The sequence below is a fragment of the Acinonyx jubatus genome, chromosome B2 (assembly GCF_027475565.1).
Source record: "Acinonyx jubatus isolate Ajub_Pintada_27869175 chromosome B2, VMU_Ajub_asm_v1.0, whole genome shotgun sequence".
Classification (NCBI taxonomy): domain Eukaryota; kingdom Metazoa; phylum Chordata; class Mammalia; order Carnivora; family Felidae; genus Acinonyx; species Acinonyx jubatus.
In genome coordinates, this window is record NC_069385.1 from 41,198,483 (window position 1) to 41,226,443 (window position 27,961).

Here is a 27,961-nt window from a genome sequence, read left to right on the forward strand (position 1 = left end):
TAATCCAGAATAATCTCGTCTGGAGCTCCTGATCTTAGTTACGTCTTCAAAGACCCTTTTTCCAAATAAGGTTACATTCACAAGTACTGGGGTTAGGACTTAGACATATCTTTTTGGAGACTAGCATTCAGTCTACTACAGTGAGGTTGGCTGAGGCCATACGAATAGCCAGTCTGGATGACACTGGCAGCTGATAGCTTTTCAGGTCTATTTAGAAAACCAGGATATCTATAATAATGTGAAGCTTATCAATGTTTCTAAAGCTTTCCAACCATGAAATTTAATACATATGAAACCAAAAGATTAAAATTGCCTAGAGAGACTTTACATCCCCAGGAGTGACTATCTGTCCTTGGGGACAAAATGCACTGAGGAGAGGAGTCCTGTACCTGGGACAGTGTCCCATCTGGTTATAGAGAATTGAGCAAATGGAATCTTCCACTCCTCCTCTTCAGCCATCTTCCATTCTGGAGGACATATGTGGTTCCCTGGTACTAAAAGAGAGTCTACAGGATGACCACATCTCTCCCTGAAAATACAAGATTTAGAAAGATTGGAGGAATGACCTTGTGAATCTGTATCAGATGCTGAACTAGCTTTCCAAATCATGACTTATAAAGAACAATCTTAAAAACTCCTAAAGAAGGAAGAAAGGGGCGCCTGGGTGGCTCAGTCAGTTAAGCGTCTGGCTTTGGCTCAGGTCATCATCTTGCAGTTTGTGAGTTCAAGCCCCGCATCGGGCTCTGTGCTGACAGCTCACAGCCTGGAGTCTGCTTCAGATTCTGTGTCTCCCTCTCTCTGTTCCATCTCCACCCTCTCTCTTTCAAAAATAAATAAACATTAAAAAAATTTTTTTAATAAAAAAAGTAAAAAAATTTAAAAAACTAAAAAAAGAAGGAAGAAAGAAATGTTGAAACCATTCTGTGCCAACCTCATCCTCTTCCTCCAAACAACAGGCACTCTGAGAAATGGTTGAGTAGCTACCAAAGTCCAATGGAGCTCCCCTTAAATACAGTCACACTCTTCTGCTTATAATAGAACAGAAGTCATAAATTCCTTCAAATGTTCCACCTATTTTTTCTGGATGATGACAGTGAGAAGGTCCCATGTTGTGCCAGTGGGGGCAGCAACATAACTGGGCCAAGATCTGCAGGTCAGAGGAGCAACCATCTTTGAGTGACCTTGAAGGAAGTTGCCTTGAGACCAAGTTTGGATGACATAGTGGCCTTTGGCAGAAGGGAGTAAAGCCTGAGTTGGCCAGTGGTGACTGCTTCTATGGTGTGGAAGAAAAGATATCATCACACACCCACATCATCAAGGTTGGTGAATCCATTCATCTGAGGCTATAGAGTGAGAGGTAGAGCGAAGAGGAAGAGGATGCTCTCCTTTTAGAATTTAAAATAGAAATATTCTAACAAAGTATTCCAAATTATCATTACATTCATACGTTTCTCCTGCTTCTAGTCAATGGGGCATCATTTCACAGAGTAGCAGAGTATATGAAAACAAACAAACAAACATTAAAAAAAAAAAAAAACACCACTGAAAACAGGAAACCTTGTGCTCTGATCCCAAGTAGTAAGGCCATTAATTGTGAATATTCTCGCTAAAGTCAGTTTTCTCTGAAGGGAAAGAGAAGCTATAAGATCAAAAGATTGTCCTGCTCTAAAACTCTATAAACTGAATTGGCTTTCTTATTCAATCCAAACTCTTCAGCCCAGTGAGAACACCTTACCCACCCATCTCCATCTCACTTCAATTCTTATCATTTCCCAACCAAATCCTTTTCCAGATAAGCTAGTCAACTTGCCAGTCCCTGTGACTGGCTTCTGCAGTCCAACATTCATAATTGGTGTAGGTGATATGCTTATTTTCACTACTTTCTACTCCTAAACAATGTTATTTAATTTCCCCAAACTCCTGTTCACAAATAATCTACTTATGAAGACCTAGTGGTGAATTTTTTCCATCTCTGATCAATTTGTTCAAACATATGTCATGTGTTTGGGGAGTATAGCAATGTTAAATTAAAAGAAAACTAGTATTTTCTTAAGCTCTTGGCATGCCCTTAAAATACTTTCATCTGTATTAAGTCTCCTAATTAAACTGTAAGCACAAAGTTCTTATATTCCATAATAGAATATATGGAATTTTCCAACTTCTTCCAGTAAATAGACAATGTTTTAGAAACAATAAAAATAAAATTCCTAACCATGGAGCCAACTGGTACAGGACTGAAACATTCTTGGCCCAGAGTAGGCATTCAATAAATATTTTTATGTAAATATATAAGTAAGTCAATCGACCCTTTTCTATTCAACCATAATTTTATACACACACACACACACACACACACACACACACACACACACAAACACATATGAAAACACCAACTATTCTTCTTCAATAGGATGACCTTTCACCAGTATGTGATAATTTATTTGTTCAAATTAGTTTTATTTTTAACAGCATATTTAAGAAATAGTGAAAACATTTTAATATACGTTTATATGTATTGCTTTTGTGTACAGATTCATAAAATCAGAGATGAGATCTTTAAGATTAGATGATCATCATAATTAAAAAATTAATAACTTCTAACCCAGGGGATCTCAGTGTCTCTAGAATTTTCTCTCTGTCCCTGTTTTTAAGTAAGTTCTCCACCCACCATAGGGCTTGAACTCACCATCATGAGATCAAGAGTCACATACTCTACTGATTGGCCGAGCCAGGTGCCTCTGGGATTTTCTATTATATTAGAAAACGTACATTTTTATCAGATGTCCAATAACATTTACATGATACTTATTATATTATTCACAGTAAATATTATGTATTATGGTCCTGAATTACTCATCAACTGTAGATAACTATATTGAATCCTAAGTTATCTTAAAAAATGAGTTGAGTCTTTTTTGATTTGAGGCAAATTATAACGTAACTCAAGTATCGCTCAGGGAAGTTAGGATGGGTAGAGTCATCTAAAAAGGGAAGCTTCTGAGATGTTCCTGGGGCATGGACTTGAATGCCATCTCAAAAAAATCTCCTTGGAAATTGAGAATTTACACTTAACTCAATTGCAACCTCCCCCCCACCTTTCTAAAAGTTTCCTTATACTGTACAGGAGTTAGAAAAGCTGTAAAAATTAACATTATCCCATAAATCTAAGGCAAATATGATATTGTGATTTATAAGAAATAATATATTTTGGTCATTCAGATGAATGGCAACCAAAATATATTTCTCATTGTCCTCCATGGCTTCTGGTTCACAGCTCCTAAAACCTTTGGAGTGATAAGTGATAAAACCTTTCCTGTGATAAGGGTGATAAAGGTATCTTATCTTTTGTTATGTTAATGAGGTGACTTTTGGGAAGCTCTCAGGTAACCTAAGGACAGTGAGCTGATAGCCAGGAGAACCAACCATGTCATTTTTTTAAATTTTCATTTCCAGTTTGTTTGTTTGTTTGTTTGTTTGTTTGTTTTTAATATAAATAATTTATCGTCAAATTGGCTTCCATACAGCACCCAGTGCTCATCCCAACAAGTGTCCTCCTCAATGCCCATCACCCATTTTCCACTCTCCCCCAGCCCCCATCAACCCTGTTTGTTCTCTGTATTTAAGAGTCTCTTACGGTTTGCCTTCCTCCCTCTCTGTTTGTAAGGTTTTTTTCTCCTTCCCTACCCCCATGGTCTACTGTTAAGTTTCTCAAGATCCACCTATAAGTGAAAACATATGGTATCTGTCTTTCTCTGACTGACTTATTTCACTTAGCATAACACCCTCAAGTTCCATCCACGTTGCTGCAAATGGCATGATTTCATTGTTTCTCATTGCTAAGTGGTATTCCATTGTATATATAAACCACATCTTCTTTATCCATTCATCAGTTGATGGACACGTAGGCTCTTTCCATAATTTGGCTATTGTTGAAAGTGCTGCTATAAACATTGGGGTACATGTGCCCCTATGCATCAGCACTCCTGTATCCCTTGGGTAAATTCCTAGCACTTGCTGGGTCATAGGGTAGTTCTATTTTTTGAGGAACCTCCACACTATTTTCCAGAGAGGCTGCACCAGTTTGCATTCCCACCAACAGTGCTAGAAAGTTCCCATTTCACCAGCTTCTATAGTTTCCTGAGTTGTTCATTTTAGCCACTCTGACTGGTGTGAGGTGGTACCTCAGTGTGGCTTTGATTTCTATTTCCCTGATGATGAGTGACATTGAGCATTTTTTTATGTGTCTGTTGGCCATCTGGATGTCTTCTCTGGAAAAGTGTCTATTCATGTTTTCTGCCCATTTCTGGGTTATTTGTTTCTCGGGTGTGGAGTTTGGTGAGTTTTTTATAGATTTTGGATACTAGCCCTTTATCCCACGTGTCATTTGCAAATGTGTTTTCCCATTCCCTTGGTTGCCTTTTGGCTTTGTTGACTGTTTCCTTTGCAATGCAAAAGCTTTTTATCTTGATGTCCCAATAGTTCATTTTTGCTTTTAATTCCCTTGCCTTTGGAAATATGTCAGGTAAGAAATTGCTATGGCTGAGGTCAAAGAGGTTGTTGCCTGCTTTCTCCTCGAGGATTTTGATGGCTTCCTGTCTCACATTCAGGTCTTTCATCCATTTTGAGTTTATTTTTGTGTATGGTGTAAGAAAGTGGTCTGGTTTCATTCTTTTGCATGCTGCTATCCAGTTCTCCCAGCACCATTTGTTAAAGAGACTGTCTTTTTTCTATTGGATACTCCATAAAATACCTAGGAATAAATCTAACCAAAGATGTAAAAGATCTGTATGCTGAAAACTATAGAAAGCTTATGAAGGAAATTGAAGAAGACATAAAGAAATGGAAAAATGTTCCATGCTTATGGATTGGAAGAATAAATATTGTTAAAATGTCAATACTACCCAAAGCAATCTATACATTCAGTGCAATTCCAATCAAAATTGCACCAGCATTCTTCTCAAAGCTAGAACAAACAATCCTGAAATTTGTATGGAACCACAAAAGACCCCAAATAGCCAGAGCAATATTGAAGAAGAAAACCAAAGCAGGAAGCATCACAATCCCAGACTATAGCCTCTACTACAAAGCTGTAATCATCAAGACAGTCTTATTTTGGCACCAACCATGTCATTTGAAGGTTGTAAGTTTCAGTTTCCCAGACTTCCAGGGAAGGATAGGACTTGGAGTTTGAATCAGCCAATGCCAATGACTTAAGTCAGTCATGACTGTGCACTGAAACCTCCATAAAAACCCAAAAGGACAGGGTTGGGAAAACTTCCAGGTTGGTGAACACACAGAGGTGCCTGGAGAGGTCAGGGAAGCTCCTCATGCTTTCCCCATACCTCATCCTATAATATCTCTGCATCTGGTTGTTGATTCATATCCTTTATCCTATCTGTAATAAACTGCTAAACGTGTTTCCCTGAGTTCTGTGAGTCACTCTGGAAAATTAAAAGAACCTACGGAGGAGGTCATTGGAACCTCCAATCCAGAAGTACAGGTAACAGCCTGGGGTTTGCAACTATCTGAAGTAAGGGGTGGAGAATAATCTTGTAAGACTGAGCCCTTAACCTGTGGAATGTGATACTATCTTCAGGTAGATAATGTCAGAATTGTGTTGAAACCTTGGACACCCTACTGGTGTCCTAGAATTGTTTGGTGTGGTGGTGGGAGACACCCTCCCCACATTGAAATTGGGTCCAGAAACCCTAAAGGAGAAAATAACAACAAAAAATCGTATGCTTTCATTTAAAATATCTGAACAATTGAAATATACTCTTTAGCATTAACATTTGTCTGGGTTTCTTGGATTAGATGCATCTTATCCATGATTCTCCTTTTTAGTTGCAGCCCTAGACAAAATTTTAACGTAAGTAAAGCCTGTTGCCTTTCTGCATCTTTTTCATCTTCTCCTTTCCAGCTATTTAAGTTCTCCTGTGAGCCGTGAATGGGTTTATAAACACATTGACCCTCTCAGTAGGTTTTTGTGCAACACTCTTTGAAGTCAGCAGTGAACTAGAGCAGAGCAATTGACATTGCATAAGAGAACTTTAGAGAAATAGTATAATATCAGAGAATGAATAATTTATTTCCAAAGATTAGAGTCTAAGCACCACTCTAATACCTATAAGGAGACATCTTCCTTTACAAATGAGACCCTAACATTACCAATTAATAGATATGCATACAATAAATCTTTTCCCCAACCTTGTATTAATTTTCTAAAAAAGAGGGGTGCCTGTGTGGCACAGTCAGCTAAGTGTCTTACTTCAGCTCAGGTCATGATCTCATGGTTTCGTTTTTGGGTTCAAGCCCTGTATGGGACTCTGCACTGACAGTTCAGTGGAGCCTAAAGCCTGCTTCGGATTCTCTGTCTCCCTCTCTCTCTGTCCCTCCCCTGCTTGTGCACACGAGCATGCTCACTGTCTCTCTCTCTCTCTCTCTCTCTCTCAAAAATAAATAAATATTTTTATAAAAAGAAAAAAATAAGAAGAAAATTTGTTCCTTGGAAGGAACAAGGACTGACTGCAATCTATCACCTTGAGAATTTACCAGACAAGGCCCATATTTTCCTAACCTTTTCCAAACTATTTAACGAAGATTCTCTTTCTTAAGTAATAAGGAAAATTTTGATATAGATTACTAGGTTGACAGGGTTTTTTTCCCAATACTTTTTTAAAGTTGCCCTACTTTGTCCTGTGTACAAAATGTGTTTTTAATTCTGTTCTTAGGATTTTCTCTTTGCCAGTGATTTTAAGTAATTTTGCCATGTCTGTGGTGGAGGTTTCTTCATGTTTCATGCACTTGAGGTCCATTGTATTTCTTGGGTTGGAAACATTTCAATCATTTCTTCAAATAATTTTTCTGCTCCCACTCCCTTGATGATTCCAATTAACACATATGCTTAAGCTACTTAAAGTTTTCCTACAGATCACAGATGCTCTGTTCATTTGTTTTTGGTCTTTTTCCCCTCTGTGTTTTATTTTGAGTAGTTCTTTTTGCTGTTTTACTCTGTAGTGTTTAATCTACTGTGAATCCTATACAAGTGTCCATTTCATCTCGGATGCTATATTTTGCATCTCTAGAACTTTGATCTAGATGTTGACTTTACCTACCTTCCATGCCTCTACTTAGTGTGCTCCATCTTTCCTCTACATGGGATATAGCTACAATAATTTTTATAATGTCATTACATACTAATTCAATTGTCTGTGTCAATTTTGGATTGTTTCTATTGATGGTTTTTTCTGTTCACTTTAGGTCACATTTCCCTTCTTCTTTACACGTGTGGTAATGTCTTATTAGTTGCCAGACATCGTGATTTTGCCTTGTTGGGTGGGTGATGGATAATTTTGCATTCCTATTAGAATTTTTGAACTTTGTTCTTCACCATAATTAAGTTACTTGGGAAGAGTTTATCCTTTTGAGACTTTCAATTAAGTTTTATGAGATAGGATTAAAGAGATTTCATTAGCCTAGGGCTTATTTTGCTCCACTGTGAGGTAAGAATTTTTTGAGTACTCAAACTAATGTGTCTTGAATAATGACTAAAATTCAAGGTGCAGGAACGTGAACTACTCTCAACTCTGAGCTTTGGTGATTGGTCTTTGTGTTCCTTCAGGTGGTTCTTGTTTCCTTACCTGCATAAACTGATTTGTATCCAAATGAAGACCTGAGGGTATCTTCTGGAGATTTCAAGCGTTCTTTCTCTGTGACGTTCTCTCTGTGCAGAGACTCTGCCCCGCAATCTCTAAAGATGTTCTGGCTCCCCACATGACCAGTTTCATCTTTTCAACTCTGAGAGATGACCAGATTTAGCCTGGGTTCCTCCTCCCTGAACTAATACTGGGAAATTCTCTTCAGACACTGAGCTGAGGCAATCATAGTGCTTACTGCATTTGTTTCATCTTTTTCAGGGATCACTATCCTGTGCTGCCTTATGTTTAGTATCTGAAAACATTGCCCCATATATTTTGCCTGCTTTTATAGTTGTTTCAGGCAGGAGGGTGAATCTAGCCCCCATTACCTCATCTTTACTAGAAGCAGAAGTCCATTTAGTAATTTGTTTTTGCTTTTTAGGTTTAGTGTTTGCTTTGTTTTTTCATGTAAATCCTTTCTACAAAAACACTTAGTAAGAGTTCACTGCACAAAATGGACTTTTTATAAATGTTTTAGATTGGATGAAGTAAATCTTAAAAAGAAAGGAGAAATTCTGTTCACTTACATGTTGCTCAGAGACAAATTCATTGGGAGAATTTAGTGAAAGACTCAAATCTAGGATGACAGTTCTATTCTCAGCTCTGTTAATGACAACTTCTCTGGCCTTAACTTTTATGCCTATGTTTTCCCATAAAATGGTAATGGATGTTGACACTCCTCTTTAAAATTAAGAACAGTTTTTCTACATTATATGGAAACAAGGACAGCCTTAACTAGGATTATATTGAAATTCTATCTACATTGCCTCTGAAGTACTTTATCAATTGTGAATGTTATCTGTTTATAAATTTTTCATTATTAATAAGGGAGCTGATTCCAAGTCATGCTCCTGGAAATCATCTGATGAAGTCACCATGAATAGCAACATTGGTGATGTATCTCAAGGAGGGGGGAAAATAAAAATTATTTCTTGGTTCAACAGTGGTAATATTCTCAGCTTTCACATTAACTGAATGACTTAATGGGTCTTTATTAATAAATGTCCCCATTTTTCCACAAAACATTTCTATGATGGTTATATAAAAGCAGCTTATACAAATTTTGCTGTATTTCAAAAGTAAAAGCTTATAAACTTGCTGCATCCAACTCTTTTCCCATCATTCCTCCTGGCTCCTATCAAGCCATATCAGGCATCCACAATAAGAAAGTTAAGTCGCACAGAAACATGAAAGAATTCTGCATTTATCCCAAAACCTATGTGCACAGATCTGTAGACACATTTGGTCTAACATATTATTAGAAGATTTAATTTCATTCCAGTGAACAATACCTCTCGGTAAGGGGACAATTTATGGCTGAAAATATTAGTTTGCCGCATACACCTTTACCATCAATGCTTTTTATTTGTGAAAGTGCATGACAGAAAGCAACTTCCAAATATTCTTAAATTTAAAATCTAAACATTCTTAGATTTCAAGTAAAAAATATTAACCTTACCTGACTCTAAATACCAGAGTTATGTACATCATTGTTATGCAAAATCCCCAGACCTGTAGAATTCATATCAGCAGGGAGCTTGTTAGAAATATAGAGTCTCAGGGAGCCTGGGTGGTTCAGTCGGTTAAGCGTCTGACTTCGGCTCAGGTCATAATCTCGCGGTTTGTGAGTTCGAGCTCTGCATCGGGCTCTGTGCTGACAGCTCGGAACCTGGAGCCTGCTTCGGATTCTGTGTCTCCTTCCCCACCCCCACTGTGTCTCTGCCCCTCCCCCACTTGTGTTCTGTCTCTATCAAAAATAAATGTAAAAAAAATTTTTTTTAAGAAATATAAAATCTCAGGGGTTGGATTAGTTGGTTAAGCAACCGACTCTTGATTTTGGCTCAGGTCTGATCTCATGGTTTGTGAGACTGAGCCCCAAGTTGCGAGCTGCACTGACAGCACAGAGCCTGCTTGGGATTCTCTCTCTCCCTCTCTCTCTGCCCCTCCCCACTCTCAAAATAAATAAATAAATATAATAATAAAAATAGATTTATTTTTTAAGTGTATAAAGGGAATGAAATAAATATATCAACCACCAGGCCTGTGTTTACTGAAATTAAACATTAAATTTGGCTCTTCACTTCCTGGAAATCAAGTCAAAAAAGGGAAGCAAAACAGAATATATAGCCTGTTATCATTTGCAATCCCACGTATAGAATCCCAGTTGAAGATATTAATAGCCACATAGTTCATTTTGCTTTTTAAAACCTTCTACACAGATGATCAACTTTTTGAATCAGGCTTTTGTCTGAAGAGTTATATGTCTATAGTAAATGAAAGATGCTTATATTTGGTTTAGTGTCATTTTAATTATTGAAAAAGTCTATACACACAAAAAATCTAAATCCCATTGGCTGAGTCCTTAATAAAGGAAACGGGTAAGAACAAAGATAAGGTTTGATTTTTAAAAATGAGAAAAATTTTGACTTCCTAATGTTTGATAAAGTAATATTCACCTGGTCAAAACCATCTGGTTAGGTATCCATGAAACAACTGGAATTATGGAAATAAAGTACATTTTGCTCAATACAAATATTCAATCCTTCCTTAGATGAAAACACATTGAGAACCAATAGTTTTCATGTACATTTGTATTGGCTTATTCTGTGACAATGTTTGTATTAAAACCAGAAACAGAATACTGAGTTCTTGACTAGGGCTTCAACTACTATCTTGAAAATTGAATTTGAGTAAGTTGAGATCTATGAGAAGTTATATTACAAAGAATGGTAAATGGATATTTTTCTTACTTTTTTTTCAAATTTATCTATTTACTTAGAGACAGAGCACAAGCAGGGGAGGGACAGAGAGAGAGGGAGAGAGAGAGAATTCCAAGCAGGCTCTGTGCTGTCAGCACAAAGCCCTACACAGGGCCCAAACCCACAAACCACGAGATCGTGACCCAAGCCAAAGTCAAACACCCAACCGACTGAGCCACCAAGACGTCCTGATATTTTTCATTTCTAGCAAAAGAAGCAGTAGAAATCAGTATATCACTGAAAAAGAAGGAGAAGGAGAAGAGGAAAAGGAAGAGAAGGAGGAGAAGGAAGGAGGAGGAGGAGGAAGAGGAGAGAGAGAAAGGGAGCAAAGCAAAGCAGTAATTTCCAGTAGTCACTCAGTTATTCAGAAGAAAAGCACGCAGTCATAAGAAGTTTTACTAACCTGGCGATGTGTGTGTAGGTGTTAGGGTGGTGATAATGTGTGTGTATGTGGCAGGGTGGAGGTGGGGGTGGGGTGGTATGTGTGTGTTGGGAAATAGAAATTAGATGAAAGACCTTCCTAACTGTAGAATTATTTAATGAGGAAAAACCGGAATATGTGGACTTTCCCACCACTTTAATTATCTCTATATTTAAGGATAACTTAGATAAGCCATAATCTGCTTATATGTCTGAGACCCACATGTTTTAGGTTTGTTTTTTTGTTTTTTGGTGTGTGTGTGTGTGTGTTGTTTGTTTTGTTTTGTTTTGTTTTAAGTAAAGCTTGTGATAGATATACACATGAAGAAAAGGGACAATTCTAAAGGAACCACACAAGAGTAGTTTAGCATTGGTAAATACTCTCCATGCTTTTATCTACTTACATCTACTCCCCCAGTCCTTGTCAATTGAAGTCAGTTGTCATCTGTGTGCAAGAGGACAGCCCTGTGGGCAGAACACTGGGCAGCTTCATCTCCCCACTGTCACTTTCATCTTCAGTCTCTCCCCCGCCATCTTCTGACTCTGACTCTCCCATCCCCTTTGGCCACACTAATCCAAGAAAACTGGCTGGTTTTTCCACTTTTGCCGAAAACCTTGAAAAGCTTGCCACTGGGATTAAATGGTCATAGCTGTATGACATGTGTCTGTATTCATCAAGTTAACTAAAGAGGTAAATAATCTACACTTTTTCTGACTAAAAAAAACTATCATTTTACTGTCGGCCTACATTTATAATCTTCCCCCACAGGGAGAAAAAAGTAACTCTTCTTCAGTTTACCAAGTACTACCAAGTGCTTTTCTTTCATTACATCATTTATTACCTCCTTAAAACAACGTGCAAGATATGCAGTATCCTTGCCTTTAACAAAAGAGTAAACTGAGGCACAGATAGGTTTAATAACTTACACAAGATCTAACAACCTGTAAGTGGTAGAATCAGGTTTCAAAACTTGGGTATGTCTAAGCATTAAGCTGGTGATCTTAACTTCCTTACTGCATAACTTCCCTTAAATAAACCTCACAAAGTTTTGTTATGAATCATTTTTGATGTAAAAAAGCTATTCATGAAGCTCTTCTTCCTAAATAATGCTTTCAGATGACATCATATTCCTAGCAGCAGGCTCAGACCTCAGAAAGATAAATATTTTAGTGAGATACCATTCTTCTCTACCAATAGTTTAGCATTTTTGTTTATTTCACTGTTTTCCCCTAAGTATATGTTTAAGTGCCCCCATTTTTTCCTGGTCCTGATTTTTTACTCATTTCTTCTGATTTCCATTAGTGTCAAAACATACATAATGATGAAGTACACAAGCAACAAAAGATAAAATATTTCAGAATAGTCAAACCCTGAAAATCCTGATCTTTCTTCACAGAATATGATGTAGTGAATATTTGAGTTTATCACTTATCTGGACTTGAAAAATTTGGTTTCTTACTATTAATGAAATTAACTCTGTTGACAAAAACATCATTAACTTAACTATCTTTTTTCACTACTGATCCCTACTCTTTATAATTTTCTTCATTTTATATAATAATTACATATCAATAACTTATTTATCTCTTTTATAGAACATTAGCAGGCCCAGAATGACAACCCCTCTTGCACATCTGCATATTGTCTCCCAGCCCCAAGTATAAGGTGATGTCAAAATAGAGGTTTAGTTTTTACTGGATCTTGTGCTTTTAAAAACTTTTTTTTTACATTACATAAGTAATTCATAAATACATTCTATTTTTTACAAATTTAAACATGGAGATGAAATCAAGCCACTTTCAAAAGCCACCTTCACTTTTAGTCCTACCTGCCCTGTAGGTAACTATATCTATCACTAATTTAATATATTTCCCATCTTTTCTTAATACTTTTACATAAATATCACATGGATCCAGAACTACTATTATATTTTTGTTTACATGTCTGTGTGTTTTACATACTGTAGGTATTCTATAACTTTTATTTTTTATCGTACGATGTCTTAGAATTCTGTTGCTATTATCAAAATAGGTATGACATTCTTTTTAACTTTTGCAAAGTAACAGTTTTATTTCCTAGAATAAAAATATTAAGATTCATTTAGCCACTCCCCATACAGAAAAAAACATTTAGGTTCTTTCCAGGATTTTATTATTGTAAACATTGCTGGAATTAACTAGCACTCATTTTTACGATTCCTTATATACGTTATTGTAGGAGAGAAATAGGATTTCTGGCTACATCTTACTCTAGTAGATATTTCTATGGTATGAAGTTATATTAGGATCACAAAGGCTCAGGCACTAAATGAGAATCTCCTCAATCCTGGAGTCAAGAGTTATAAAAAGCCTCACAATTTAGCAGAAGTTGTATTTTTGCAGTGGAAAACATAATGTAGTGGGAATCAAGGGAAATGGACACTAAGCACTCCTGCCACTCATCAAAAGTTGTGCAGCCTCTCCAGACTTCCATATTCTTACTCCTAGTACCAGGGAACAGGACTAGATGATTTATTTCTCAGAAACGTTCCAGATCTATGTGGCATATTTCTGTTCTTCCTTTATTCATCCATCCAACAAGCATAAACAAAGCATATATAAGAATCTACAATGTTTCCACAAGGACAGAAAAAGAAAGAATACCAGGAAACAAAGTAATGTATAAACAGATAGATAGCGCTTAAACACATTTATCTAGGCCACAAAATGTGTGCTTCCAAAAAAGAAAAAAAGAAAGAAAGAAAGAAAGAAAGAAAGAAAGAAAGAGTACAAAAGAGAAACATTTATCATTTATTTCGTTTTATTTGTCTGAATAAAGCAGCTGTTCGGTATATACTTTTATCTGCAAACAATAAAATCTGGAGTAAAGTTATTGCCCTCTCTGACCACCCCACTCAGGTGGAGGCATAAGAAGATTTGTTCTAACAAGTGCTCACATGTCTCCTGTGGCCCCAAAGTGGTCCTTGTCTGGAAGAGCTATGGCCAATACTAGGACTTGGAGTTCTGGGGGGCTGTTTCTTGTGTTCTCTAAGTTTGTAGCTGCCCAGATTCGTCTCAAGGCCCATCTGCTGGATTGTTCTACTAAATACAAGCCCTCTCATCTAGTATATCATACACTGCACATAGCATGCACACACACTGAATTAAAAAGGAGAGCCAAGGGCCAAGAAGGGGTTAAGTATGGTGAAAGGACTTCCTCAAGAAGAGACTTTCAAATTTAATACTTATGAAAGACCAAAAAGAAATACATAACCATTTTGTGTTCAGGTTTTTAAGATTCCTCTCCTTTAACAGTGAGCCTATACATCTCTTCATTTATTTAAGCTTTCTTTGAAGTTATAGTCAAAGGCAAAAGGACTATGTGAGGACACAAAAGGATGAATCACAATAGACAGTGTAAAGTAAATAATGACATTGAATTATCAGTCTGCTGAGAAGACAACCAAAAGTAAATTATTATAAAGTACAGCTATATTAAAATGAGGAAAACATGTAACAGTATCATGACAGCAACTAACAATTGCAACATAAGTAATGAAAAACCTAACCAGGCAAGGACCATAAGTAAATTCCTGTTTGTCATTGCCATCCTCGGTTAAATAGATCAGCTTATTTTCAACATAGACAACATCTACCCACACAAAGTGGGAAATTGAAACACTCTCTGAGTAAGTGATTTCAAAGCATGATTTCACTAACCCTTTGTCAATTATATCAATTTTGTTAAGCTTAATTCAGTTCAGAGAACATTTGTTATGCACCAGACATTCTATTAATTGCTAGGAACATAAACATGACAATGTGCTTCCTACCAAAAGGAGTTTACTTTCCATTGGAAATATTTCAAAGTTCTCAAATCTCAAAACCAAATTTCAAAGTGTGTCATCTTTAAAAAAAAGAAAAGGAAAACAAACAGGAAGAGAAACAGGTTACTCTATTTTGCAAGGACTCATCATGATTAGCATAAGGAAGTAATAGCTCCAAAAACATTAGGAATCACTATTCTGGATGATTTGAGAAAATAGAATTTTGCCCAGTTTTAATACTTGGTAGCAAATTGCTTGAGGGAAGCAGGATAATAGCATAGAAAGAACACTGGACCAGAAGTTAAGAAACTAGGTTTTAGCTATGTCCTTCCATTAACTTGCACTGTGTATTTACATAATTTAATTTTATTTGCATAGACTTTCTTTAGCTGTGAGAGAAGGAGGAAATTAAACAATATGTGGACACTTTCAGCTTTAACCCAACAATTGAGTCAGCTATTAGGTTTCTAGTTGTTTGTGTAGAAAAGTAGCAAATAAAGATAGACCAGCTAGGTGAGTTCAACGAAAGCCAGGTAAAGTTGAAAGGTATTCAATTATTCAGTAGACCATCTGCTGCTCTTTGTGTATCTTACCTCACTGTATTGGATAAATATTCTTCCACTGATCATAGTACTTTGCGATTAAGGTATTTAGTGAATTTACTATTTTGGAACAACAGTAAGTTCATCAGACAGCTCATACTTAGTCTCAATCTTCCATTTTAAAATCCTTTTGTAATACACTAAGGCTACACTTCTGACCATGAATAAATAATATGGTAAATATAACTTAACATTTCCTTGGTTCTGTTCATTTTTTGAAACTATACTTAAATCTCATGATGGAAAAGTTAATAATATCTGAGATAGGAGATATTTTTACCTAATATTGTTTCATCTTTCCTCTAAATGTGGAATGTAGGAAAAAAATATCCGCTAGGTTGTTAATCAGTGTATCACAGGCCTCTAACTTGTTGCTATGTGATTTACTTACTGAATTTATTTACGCAACAATAAAACACCTGGTTAAAATTCTATTCATGGTGAGTTAATCTAGGACTTATTATAATTTCCAAATGATATTTCACTTTTGTGAGGACATATTTAACCTCTGGTTTGTAGATGTAAATTTTATTGTATTTTAAAGTTTATTTATTTATTTTGAGAGAGAGAGAGAGAGAGTCGGGGAGGGGCAGAGAGAGAGGAAAAGAGAGAATCCCAAGCAGGCTCCATGCTGCCAGCACACAGCCTTACATGGGGCTCGATCCCACAAACTGTGAGATCATGACCTGAGCAGAAATCAAGAGTCAGACACTTAACTGACTGAGCCACCCAGGCACCTGTACTGGACCCAGCATTGCACATTTAAGTGAGTGTTGTACACTCATCACCCAAAAGCTCATCTCACATCAACAAGTAAAAGTAGAACATATTTAATGGCCATATATCAGCCAATGGAATGTCTGATAAAGGCAGGACTGGTGATAGCAGTGCTTCTTAGATCTATTCCAGCAGGACTGCCGTATCTTTTCTCATTTCTCAACCTTCCCAAGAATCTTCTAACAAAAGACATTCCATTGGCTATGGAAAAGCTAAGGAAAGTTTAAACTTAGCTGACACTCTCCCTAGTGTCAGATACAATACATCCATACATTTCAAAAGAGGGGGGCAGGGTGTATCAGGCCAGAAGAATAATAGGTGAGACCTTGCCTTCATTTCTCTGTGGCTTCCAGAATTAGACTCTCCCGTACTGCAAAGACAGTAAATACTAACTTTCCAGCTCTCCATTCAAGTTAAACATTGGCCTCAGGTCCAAATGAAGGTCTAATAATCCTGACAGTTGGCCTTTCTGCTCTATTCTCACTCGTCTCAGAGGATCTTAAGGAACTGTTTACCTCTCAAGTTGAAAAAAATAATTTAAATTTGAGTTTGTGAAAATAAACTAATCCAGAGTGGATTATTGTTAGTGTTATTAATATCATCAGCATGGTGATTAATAATGTTTGTTAGATTTGGTATTTATGCCTAGAATGAAACTAAAAAGACACATTAGGATAATAACTGCAAAATGCAAATGTGTGTGTGACTGTGTGTGTGTATTTTTTTTAATTAAATAAATGGTGGGAAGAAGTGTAGTGCTCAGGTAGCATCCTAAAGTAATAGTATCAAAGATTGAATGGAATAACCTAGTAAGCAAGAAAAAATGTTAAAGAGGTATTTCAGGGAATGATTTGTGAATAATTGTATTCTACAAGATGAATTATGAGTCTAATCTTTAATATATGTCATACTGGTTTATTACCAATGTCATTATTAGAATAAAAATTCTCAATTACTGGAAGAATTTAATATTATTAAGAACATATAAGTCCTTCCATAGAACTCCTGTCTCACTATTTGTTGTCTGCATAATGTAGAAGATACTATTAATATGTCTGTTTTAAGGCTAGTAATATCATATATATTTCTGAAATATATTCTCAAAATTATTAAATACTCTATTCATTTATTCAAAATAATCTTCACCAAAGCTTAGTTTATTTGATTTCTACAGTGTATCATGCAATGGAATCAAACAGCCATCCATATAATCAACCTATTTGAGAAAAATAGCCAAAAGGAAAAAAAATGTTTATGATGGAAGTGTTTTTCTGTCATGATTGTCAAGACCATTCTATATTTTATATCTCTTCAAATTACATAGATTACTCAGCAGATAATTATGAAGTCAGGAAAACAAAACACAACTTGCATAACCAAAGATGATAAAATGCAAGAATAATGTGTCCATATTTCCAATATTTTATTCAGTAACTATTTCTTTCATGACTACTATGGGTTAAGTACCATTTTAAGTCTTAGCATATATAAAAACAGACAAAAATCTCTGACCTTGTGGAGACTATATCCCAGTTCTACTTAAAGATATTTATAGATGATGATATGTTAATGTGGCCTTCATTGCTTTTATCACAGACTGTACAAAGCTATTGCACCTTCTACAAATATCATCCATCACCACAAAGAAGGCAGATATCATCCCAGGTGCATAGATTATAAAACACTGCTGGTCATAATATTTCTCTGTCTAGCCCCTTCAGCAAGTAACATCATCCCTAACTTCAACTTCTTTGAAAGACATATTTACAATCATTAGTAAGAGTGACATTTGAGGGGAAAAAAATCCCAGACTTTATATTCAGAATTTGTTTGTTTAATATATTATGTTATAAAACTGCCTTTTGGCCTTTGGAATCTTTCCCATTCATTCGCATCTGAATGAAAGCCAAAGCCAGCAACAGAGCGAGTTGTTGAACAGTGACCACATCTCCTTATTCTTCTCTTACATTGTCTTATTCACTTCTTCTTTTTTCATGGCACATGGAAGAAAATAAAAAGGAGCCCAGAGGCATGACTGATGAGTTCTGCTTGGTGAAGAAAATTTACTGGATTCTGGGGAGACACATTAAGTCTCAAGGATGACCTGGAAGACTCTAGGACTTTAACTTTTTTTATAGAATGTTAACTACTATAGTATTAGTTCCATGCAGGTGACAGAAATAACTAGAGTCCTCTCATCTATCATCAAGAGGCACAAACATTTTTTGAGCATCTACTATGTGTTAACCATGAAACATACATCGTGTGGCTCATAGTGTAAAAGACCACCTCTACACTCAAAGGGAAAAAACACACACACACACACTCTATATATATACTACCACCAATGGATGATTCCTGGTTCATATGTATATATTTATATATGTAAATGTATGTTTATATGCACATACATTTATGTTCATATATATGTATGGTTCATATATATTTATGTAAAAGAAGAGCATAAAGATTTAAAAATACAGAATGATTCCATAATTTACATTTATACCCACTGCCCACCCTATATTCAGACTACTCTTGCCCATAAAGACAGAAAGCTGGAAAAAAACTTAATAACTGTTATGTATAGAAAGATGCAATCATGAAAACATATCCTCAGGGCTCACTCAACCAATATTTACTCAGCAGTCAGACATCTGGCACAATTAAAGATTTGCAGTGTTCCCTGCCCACAAAAGAGATTAAGATATAAGAAGGAAGAAAAACAGAACAAAAGTATGATAAATGCAAGTGCATGTGGATAAATCACAGAATTGTAAGAACACACACACTAAAAGTAGGATCAAGTTTGTGTAACAGAGAAAATAAATTCTTTTAAGCCTTTAATCTCAATCCTTGAAATTTTAAAGATTTGGTCATTGTTTTTCAACATTTATTTGGCAAGTTTTTATATTTAACCTAGTCTTGCATCTTCCATTCCAAATCTATTTAAGTCTTTGAGAAGTTCTCCGACCAAGCAATTTGCATGACTCCTTCTCTGTTCAGTTTTTCATGGTCATTGCCTGATAATTTTGATAATAACTAGCAATCATAAGTCACGATGGAATGGAAAATCTTCCACTGCTAAAGAAATGTTATATCACATTGATTTAGAAGAATTGAACCATTATAATCCCTGGGTGGCTCAGTTGGCTGAGCGTCTGCCTTCCACTGAGGTCATGATCTCGCAATTTGTGGGTTCGATCCCTGCATCCAGGCTTTCTGCTGTCAGCATGGTGCCCGCTTTGGATCCTCTGTCTCCCTCTCTCTCTCTGCCCCTTCCCCGCTTGCACTCCCACTCTCTGCACTCCCTCTCAAAAATAAATAAACATTTTAAAAAATGTTATGATAAAAGCAACTCTGACATGACTGGTGGGGGGAGCAAATTCTCTAAACAGAAATCTGCATTTCCCAGGAGATCTTAAATTTCTGTACCAAAAAAACGGCTTCAGACCTAAAAAGTCTATTCTATCTTTTGTATAGAAAATTTGTGATGGGATTATAATGGTTCAGTTCTTCTAAATCAATGTGATATAGTAGTTAAACTTATATTTTCACAAAACTACTAGGTCTATTTGAGGAGTGAAGTGATATCCTGGCTGTGTGGTCTCCAGCGGTCCTTGACCGTCAGCATATCTCAAGCCTGTGATGAATGGAAGACCCTGGACATTTGGCAGGCGAGAGTCTGAAATACAGATCAGCGGCACCCACCCTGGTGGTAGCTGAGACAAGAACTGATGATAAAGATTGTTTCTCCACCAGCTACAATTCACATGTTTTCTAAAAGGAGTAAAACAGCAGATTTACCACAGGTACTGTCAAACAAGATACTGAGCACAATTCAGTGAAAACAAATAAACCTTCCTATTCCATCTATCCTTTAATTTTTTACTTTGGAGGCTCACTAGAACAGATTCAATTGGAAAAAAAAAAGAAAGAAAATGTTGGTGTGCCAGGAACTGAGAAGATACCAGACCTAATTATATTTTCTGCTGCTTAGATGGTACATGGAGATACAGTAGAGGAGAATTCCAGTGTCAATGATGCAACAACAGCATGAAAACCCTGGCATTCAGGGAGGCAAACTAACAGTATGAAGCTGGGCAAACCCTGCCCTAGCAAACAATTCACTTCATTAAGAGGCTAACGAAGAAAATTAATTTTTAAGAAAGAAAAAGAGAATGAGGAAAAATGCAAATAGGAAAAAAATATTTCTAATTCACTTCATAAATAACATACGAATGGCAATAGGCTCAATAACTACCTTCATTTAATCAGAGAGATGAAAACAGATAGCATCATTACATGCCAAAGGCATTTTCCAGAGATCCCAATTTCCCCTCAAAATCAACCAAATTCCAATTTCTGAAGTTTTGTTTTCTATAACTCATAATTGAAGATACTATGAGCATGCTTGTCCGTGCTTAGATACCACTTGAAACATTTCAGTCTATGGAAGAAGCTTCAAGCAAATGATTTTAGTGTTTAAATTTAAATCCATTCACATAAAATCCTCTATTTTCAAAAAGGGAAAACAATTTTTGAAACCTTTAATATATTGGACTAGCAACACTGGTCAAATATAAAATAGTTGACAAATAATTTTAGTACAAATTCACTGAAAAATATTTTTGTACTGTAAAAATTTAAATAAGAAATACGTTAATTCTACTGAATAAAAAGCACGTTAAAACCGATTTTTAATAATTTCAGGATAAGGTTGATTGCATTATCAGTCTATACACGATCTCTTTTCTTTGCACTTGAATCATTCTAAATGAGAAACATCTGGTTGTGTTTAACATGTATCATTTATTTTATGTGGGTACTTGTGTAAGAACAATTCAGATTTCCTCCAGCTGAATTGTAGAGAGGATGCCACTTTACTATCAGCAATAATATTCATCATTTGTAACCTGATATTGATACATGGGGCCCAGAAGATGACTCTTATTTTGTGGTATAATATTTTTAATTAAGAGATGATATGTCTTAAATTTTAAAATTTTCATGAATAGATGATTAAGTACATTATATTTTTGTAAATAGCACTTTGTTTTGTTACCAATTATTGACTAATATTCATTTCAAGAAATATTTACTGAGTGCCTAATCTGGTGTAAAGAGCCATAAAAATGAATACACAAATCTCTGCTCTGTAAAAGACTATAATCTAGTCTTTTATGGGGAATAAAAATAATTAATATATTCTTGTAAGAGAAGATAAAGGAAGTGGCATTAAAAAATAATAGGAAGAGACTTTAAATGAGAAAACAGTTCCAAGTGTTTGGGGTGCCTGGGTGGCTCAGTCGGTTAAGCATCACTTTGGCTCAGGTCATGATCTCACAGTCCATGAGTTTGAGCCCCGCGTCAGGCTCTGTGCTGACAGCTCAGAGCCTGGAGCCTGCTTTGGATTCTGTGTCTCCCTCTCTCTCTCTGCCCCTCACCCGTTTGTGCTCTGCCTGTCTGTCTGTCTCTCTCCCAAAACAACTTTAAAAATTTTTTTTAAATAATAGTAATAAAATAAACAAATAAAGATGGCTCTTGAAGAATACGTTAGGGAATATAGGCTAGAAGGGGAAAAGGATATTTCATGCAAAGAAAATACAAATGCAAAGATATGGAGGTGGGAAAGCATGGTTGTGCATCAATGAAAAGTCCAATGTAATTAGAATGTAAGAAGTCAATGAGAAAATAATTTGAAATAAACCTGAGAAAGTAGGTTGTGGGTAAGCTATGGTAGCCTTAAACTCCTGACTATTCTGAAGTAACAAATCTTGGAAGGGGTTTGAGCAGGTGGAGAAATATGATCAGATCTAACCATCAAAAGATTACATCATCAACCGTGTACATTGTGGGAAAGAGAGGCAGGCTCTCAGAGCCCAGGCAGGAACCGACAGAGACCAAGATTAGGGTAGTGACCTTGGAAACAAAAGGAAGTAAGGATTGATTTTACAGAGGGAACCTGGACAACCAGGCATATAACTGAATGTAGGAAATGGAAAAGACAAAATAACAGTTTGATATCTTGGTGACTACAAAATCAGTGTTGTAATTAATAGTAACAGATAAGTCCAGATGATTTTGCATGAGAAATTGATGAGTTCCATTTTGAACAAGTAGAATTCAAGATTTTAGAAAGGTGTCACGGGGGAGAGGTCAAGAAATTATATTACCCTTTTTTACCCACGTGAATTAGCAATCCTGCTAGCATGAAGTATCATACATGATGCTAACTCATTTGCCAAGTCTCTCAAAATGTCTTGCTTACACCCTGATTTTATTTTTGTCCATACCTCCCATGTCTCCTTTCACTCACGTTTGAAGCAGAATTGATCTTCCTGGCTCTTATAAATACTATTCACATTTTCATCTAACTCAAGTAATATTTGTTCATTTCTCACCAAGCACATTTCTCCTCTGTTTTAACACCATCATAAAATAATTCCTGCTCACAAAGTTTTACACCTTTTTGCTAAATTTAATAAAGAGATTATCTTTTTCCCCCTAAATATGCTCTTTTCCATTTCTCTCCAGCTAGTTCATTCTATTTTTTTTCATAAATCTTTAAAATTTATTTCCTGGGGGGAGGTGAGGCAGAGAGGGAAGAAGAGAGAATCCCAAGCAGGGTCTGTACCAACACAGAGCCCCAACACAGGGCTCGAATTCACAAACCATGAGATCATGACCTGAGCCAAAATCAAGAATCAGATGCTTAACTGACTGAGCCACCCAGGCACCACCTCCAGTTAATGCATTTTAAATAAATTTTTGTCTTCTGCATTTAAAATAAGAAATAATTCTATTTTTCCTCAGTGCTGTTTTCTATATTTCTTTTTTCATTGATACTTGTTTTTCTGGAAAGATCTGATGACTTCACAAACCTGAAAATCTTTATCACCTTTGTTCAACAAATCTGTTTGAAAAACAGTGAAACTATAAACTCCTAGGACAACGTATAGACAAAATAAGCCCAAATTCAAGGTCCATAGTTAGGATCTTGTAACTTTATTCCTTTTACTTTAACATTTCTCCAACCCTGTCTCCCTCATCTCAGGAAAAAGTTATCCCTCCATAGATTTCTTTACTTAAAGTAATATAGGTCAGGTTTTAATCTAATTTTACTAGAATTCCTAATATTAAAATATACTTATGATACTGTCTGACAAATGCCTTTGATCAAACCACAAGTAGCTCCTGCTTTTATGTACCCACAGCACTTTTTAATGTAAACCATATATAATGTTATAGTGCAGTCATTGTCTATTGAAGTGTGAGATCCTTGAAGACAGGGACCATCCCATATTAATTCCTAAATGCCTCATTTCTGGCACAGTACCTGACACATAATATGTGGCCTAATGTTTAATGAATAAATATGTGAACAAATGGATGTGCAAACGCTACTGTTAGACCTAATGGCCATTCAGGCCAAAGTGCTTTAGAAAAATTATGCTTAAAATGTCATATTTATTTCCTTGATTCTCTCTCTTTCTGGTAGTTTTCAATTTGTTTAATCACACATAAAGCCAAGCAAGTTAAAGTTAATTTTAAAGGGCATGAGACAATATATCATATGATTAAAAAAATCAGTATGCAATATGTTAAATATATCTTTTTCAAGAAATGTTGTCAGTAATACTTCTTATAAGGTACTTATATTTGCATAAAATTAAATTACATTCTTTTCCATCATATTATCTTTGTGACTTTTTATGCTTCTGAAAGTAATGCTGTTCATGGTAGAAGACTTGGAAATACCAAAAAGCATAAAGAAGAAAAAAAGTCATTCATAATTCTGTAGTCTAGAAATACTACTGTTAATTTGGGTGTATTTCCTGCATATGTTTTGATACATGATATCATAATTTATGTACAGCTTTGTATGCTGGTCTATTTTTTTTTCTCTTTTAATATTTATTTCTGAGAGAGAGACAGAGAAAGAGACAGAGACAGAGACAGAGACAGAGCCCCGAGCAGGGGAGAGGCAGAGAGAGAGGGAGACACAGAATCTGAAGCAGGATCCAGGCTCTGAGCTGTCAGCATAGAGCCCGATGCAGAGCTCAAACCCATGAACCATGAGATCGTGACCTGAGCGAAGTCGGATGCTCAACTGATCCAGGAGTCCCGTGGTCTATTTTTTTCTTTCATTTAACATGAGTATATTCTTTCTCATTAAACATTTCTAGAAATATCTTAAAAAAAATTTTTTTTCAACGTTTATTTATTTTGGGGACAGAGAGAGACAGAGCATGAACGGGGGAGGGGCAGAGAGAGAGGGAGACACAGAATCGGAAACAGGCTCCAGGCTCTGAGCCATCAGCCCAGAGCCTGACGCAGGGCTGGAACTCACGGACCGCGAGATCGTGACCTGGCTGAAGTCGGAGGCTCAACCAACTGTGCCACCCAGGCGCCCCCCTAGAAATATCTTTAATGGCCACATCTGTTCTCTGAAAACCATATTTTTGCCTGCCCTTCTGTATATTAGACCTTTAGGTAATGTCCAAAATTTTAAGATTATATATATTTCTGCAAAAAATATCACTATAATAAAATAGCTATCAGGTAAATAACTCTAAATGTTCAACCCTATACCAAGTTGTTAATTACATTATTTAATTTAATCTTCATGATTTTCTATAAGACATATATAGTTATCCACATTTACAGTTGAGGAAATAGGTTCAGTGAGAAGAAAGAAATAACTTACCCTAAGTCACACAATCATTAGGAAGTAGAGGAGATATGTGAGCCCAAACATGTCTGGTGCTCCAGCTTCTCTCTGACTAGGAAAACTACAGCCTTGATTAAACCTTTACAACTAAATCCAAGAAGACAAATTATTGAGGCAAAGGGACCAACTTTCTAAAATGTTTTGAGCACATTTGAGAGTGTGTCTACCTCCTAATTGGCACTAAGAGTCATCAAGATTTAAGCCTTTGCCATTTTTAGAGATGAATATTTTAACTCCTATTTTTCTTCTCCTATTATTCTTTTCTTTGATTACTAGTGAAGTTAACTACAAATTGGTTAACTAGTTTCATAGCCATTTTTACTCCTGTTGGAGAATTTCCTGTTCCTATGATTGTTTTTTTTTTTTAAGTTTATTTATTTATTTTGAGAGAGAGAGAGAGAGACAGAGCATAACCATGGGAGGAGCAGAAAGAGGAGGAAAGAGAGAATCCCAAGTAGACTCCCTGCCATCAGCACAGAGCCAGACTCACTCACAGCTTGATCCCATAAACCTCAAGGTCATGACCTAAGCTGATACCAAGAGTCAGACATTCAACCCACTGAGCCACCCAGACAATTCTGTGTTCATTTTCTTTTTCCATTAGGGCCTTTGTGTTTTTCATACTGATTTGTGTAACTTCTACATACTATTAATATAGTATTTGTGGTGGTTTCCTAGTTTAGACAATCTTGTTTCAATTTTTTTGACATAAAATTTCACTTTTTGGTCCATTTTAGTAGATGAATTTTTTAGAGCAGTTTCAGATTCACAGAAAAATTGAGCAGAAAATACAAATGTCCCATATTCCTTCTGCTCCCACACATGCATAGCCTCCTTCTTATCAACATGCCCCAGAAGAATGGTACACTTGTTACAAAGGATGCACCTACATTGACATCATTATTACTCAAATACTATAGTTGATATTAGGGCTCTCTTGATGGTGTACTTTCTAAGGGTTTGGACAAATGCATGATGACATATATCCTCCATTACAGTATCTTAACATTTATATTTTTAAAAGTCAATTCTATTAGACTTAAATTTATTTGTCTTTTGTACTTTGTAAAGGTTTCTTTGTGGTTTTTTTACAGTTAACTTTATTTTTTTAGTTTCAAGTTTTTAATTAAATTCCATTTATTAACATATAGTATAATATTAGTTTCAGTCATAGAATTTAATGATTCATCACTTACAATATAACACCCAGGTTTCTTTAAGTATTAAATGAACATTTCTTTTAAAGTATTATATGAATTTTCTTTACAAGCATTTTGTTTTACTTTATATAGGTAGGTAATCATAACAACTTATTTCAGACATATAAAAAACATATGGAATGATATAAATACACAGAGCTATAATACAGCTTAAAAAATAAAATATACCAAGCCTGTGTAACCCTCCCAAATAACATTCCCCTTCCTTCTCTCTAGAGGTTTCGCAACTCTAATTTTGGCTTTACCATTCCCAAGAATCTTCTGTCATATATTTTGTTATAAATTTTATACCATGTTGCATTTATACAATTTTTGCATATATGGCATTGCTTTGCATACATAAAATTGTTTTGTATATGCTATTTTTTTCACAAATACTACCCTACTTATGAATTCTCTAAATTTGCTTCTTTCATTTAATAATATATTTTGAGATTTACCTATGTTGATACAAATAATCAATAACTCATTTCCTATTGAGTTAGCCAATTTAAAAATTAAGTGAAGATAACTAATCCTGGTGTTTTATCTTGTGTCCTTCCAAAAATAGACTCTGAGATGAGGTTTCAAGTATAAGTAGTTTATCTGTAGGATACAAAGGACTTTGGCAGAGGGGGGAAACAAGACAGGGAAGAGAAGACAGTGGATCAAGAGTGTGTTCTATAAATTGGTGCTGCCACTATGGAAAACAGTATAGAGATTCCTCAATAAATTAAAATGATCCATCAATCCCTTCTGGGTATATATCTGATGGAAATGAAATCACTGTCTCAAAGAGATGTCTGCACTCCCATGTTCATTACAACATTCATTCAATAGCCATAGTGTGGAAACAGCCTACGTGTCAAATGACGAATGGATAAAAAATGTGGTATATGTATAATAAATACTATTCAGCCATAAAAAAATAAGGAAATGTGGAAATCCTGCCATTTGTGACAACATGGATGAACCTAAAGGACATTATACTAATTGAAGTAAAACAGAGAAAGACAAGTAATCTATGATCTCATTTATATGTGGGATCTAAAAAAAAAAAAACTAAACTCATAGAAACAGAGAATAGATTGGTTTGCCAGGGGTGAGAGGGTGGGGAAAATGGGCAAAGGTGGTCAAAAGGTACAAATTTCCAATTAGAAGATAATAAGTTCTGGGAATCTAATGTACAGCATGTTGACAATAGTTAATACTGTATTATATACTTGAAAATTGCTAAGATAGTAGATCTTAAAAGTTCTCCTCATACACACAATAAAAGGTAGCTATACAATGTGATAGATATGTTAACTAATCTTTTGTGGTAATCATTTTGCAATATATTCCTATATCAAATCATCATGTTGTACACCTTAAACTTGTACAATATTATTGTCAATTATATCTCAATAAAAATGTGGAAATAAAAGAATGCATATGAAGCCAGCTACAACCAGTGGGTAGCAGTGGGTAGATGACTCGAGCATAATCTTGCAGATGATAGTATAAAACACATGCCTCAAATTATACATATTCATCAACTCCCATCAGTCATTATTTGAGGGCTGTCCCTGGGGTATGTTAATTCCCCAGGATTTCTTTCTTTTTTATTTTGTAATTTTTTTTAAATTTACATCCAAGTTGTTGGCATATAGTGCAACAATGATTTCAGAAGTACATTTCTTAATGCCCCTTACCCATTTAGCCCATCTCCCCTCCCACAAACCCTCTAGTAACCCTCTGTTTGTTCTCCATGTTTAAGAGTCTCTTATGTTTTGTCCCCCTCCCTGTTTTTATATTATTTTTGCTTCCCTTTCCTTGTGTTCATCTGTTCTCTGTCTTAAAGTCCTATGAGTGAAGTTACATGATATTTGTCTTTCTCTGTTAATTTCACTTAGCATAATACCCTCCAGTTCCATCCACATAGTTGCAAATGGCAAGATTTCATTCTTTTTGATTGCTGAATAATA

At 35.7% G+C, this 27,961-nt stretch overlaps 1 protein-coding gene across 7 annotated transcripts in view; it reads right to left on the minus strand.

Annotated features, from left to right (window-relative positions):
* Window positions 1-27,961, minus strand: part of PKIB (cAMP-dependent protein kinase inhibitor beta) — a 176,672-nt gene that overhangs the window by 106,444 nt on the left and 42,267 nt on the right. The window contains exon 1 of one of the 7 annotated variants that reach the window (XM_053222317.1): window positions 24,772-24,820. The exons of the other annotated variants lie outside the window; for them this stretch is intronic. The gene's annotated coding sequence lies outside the window, so the exon portion shown is untranslated. Of the gene's footprint in view, window positions 1-24,771; window positions 24,821-27,961 lie in introns of those variants that run through there. 7 annotated transcript variants of the gene reach the window in all.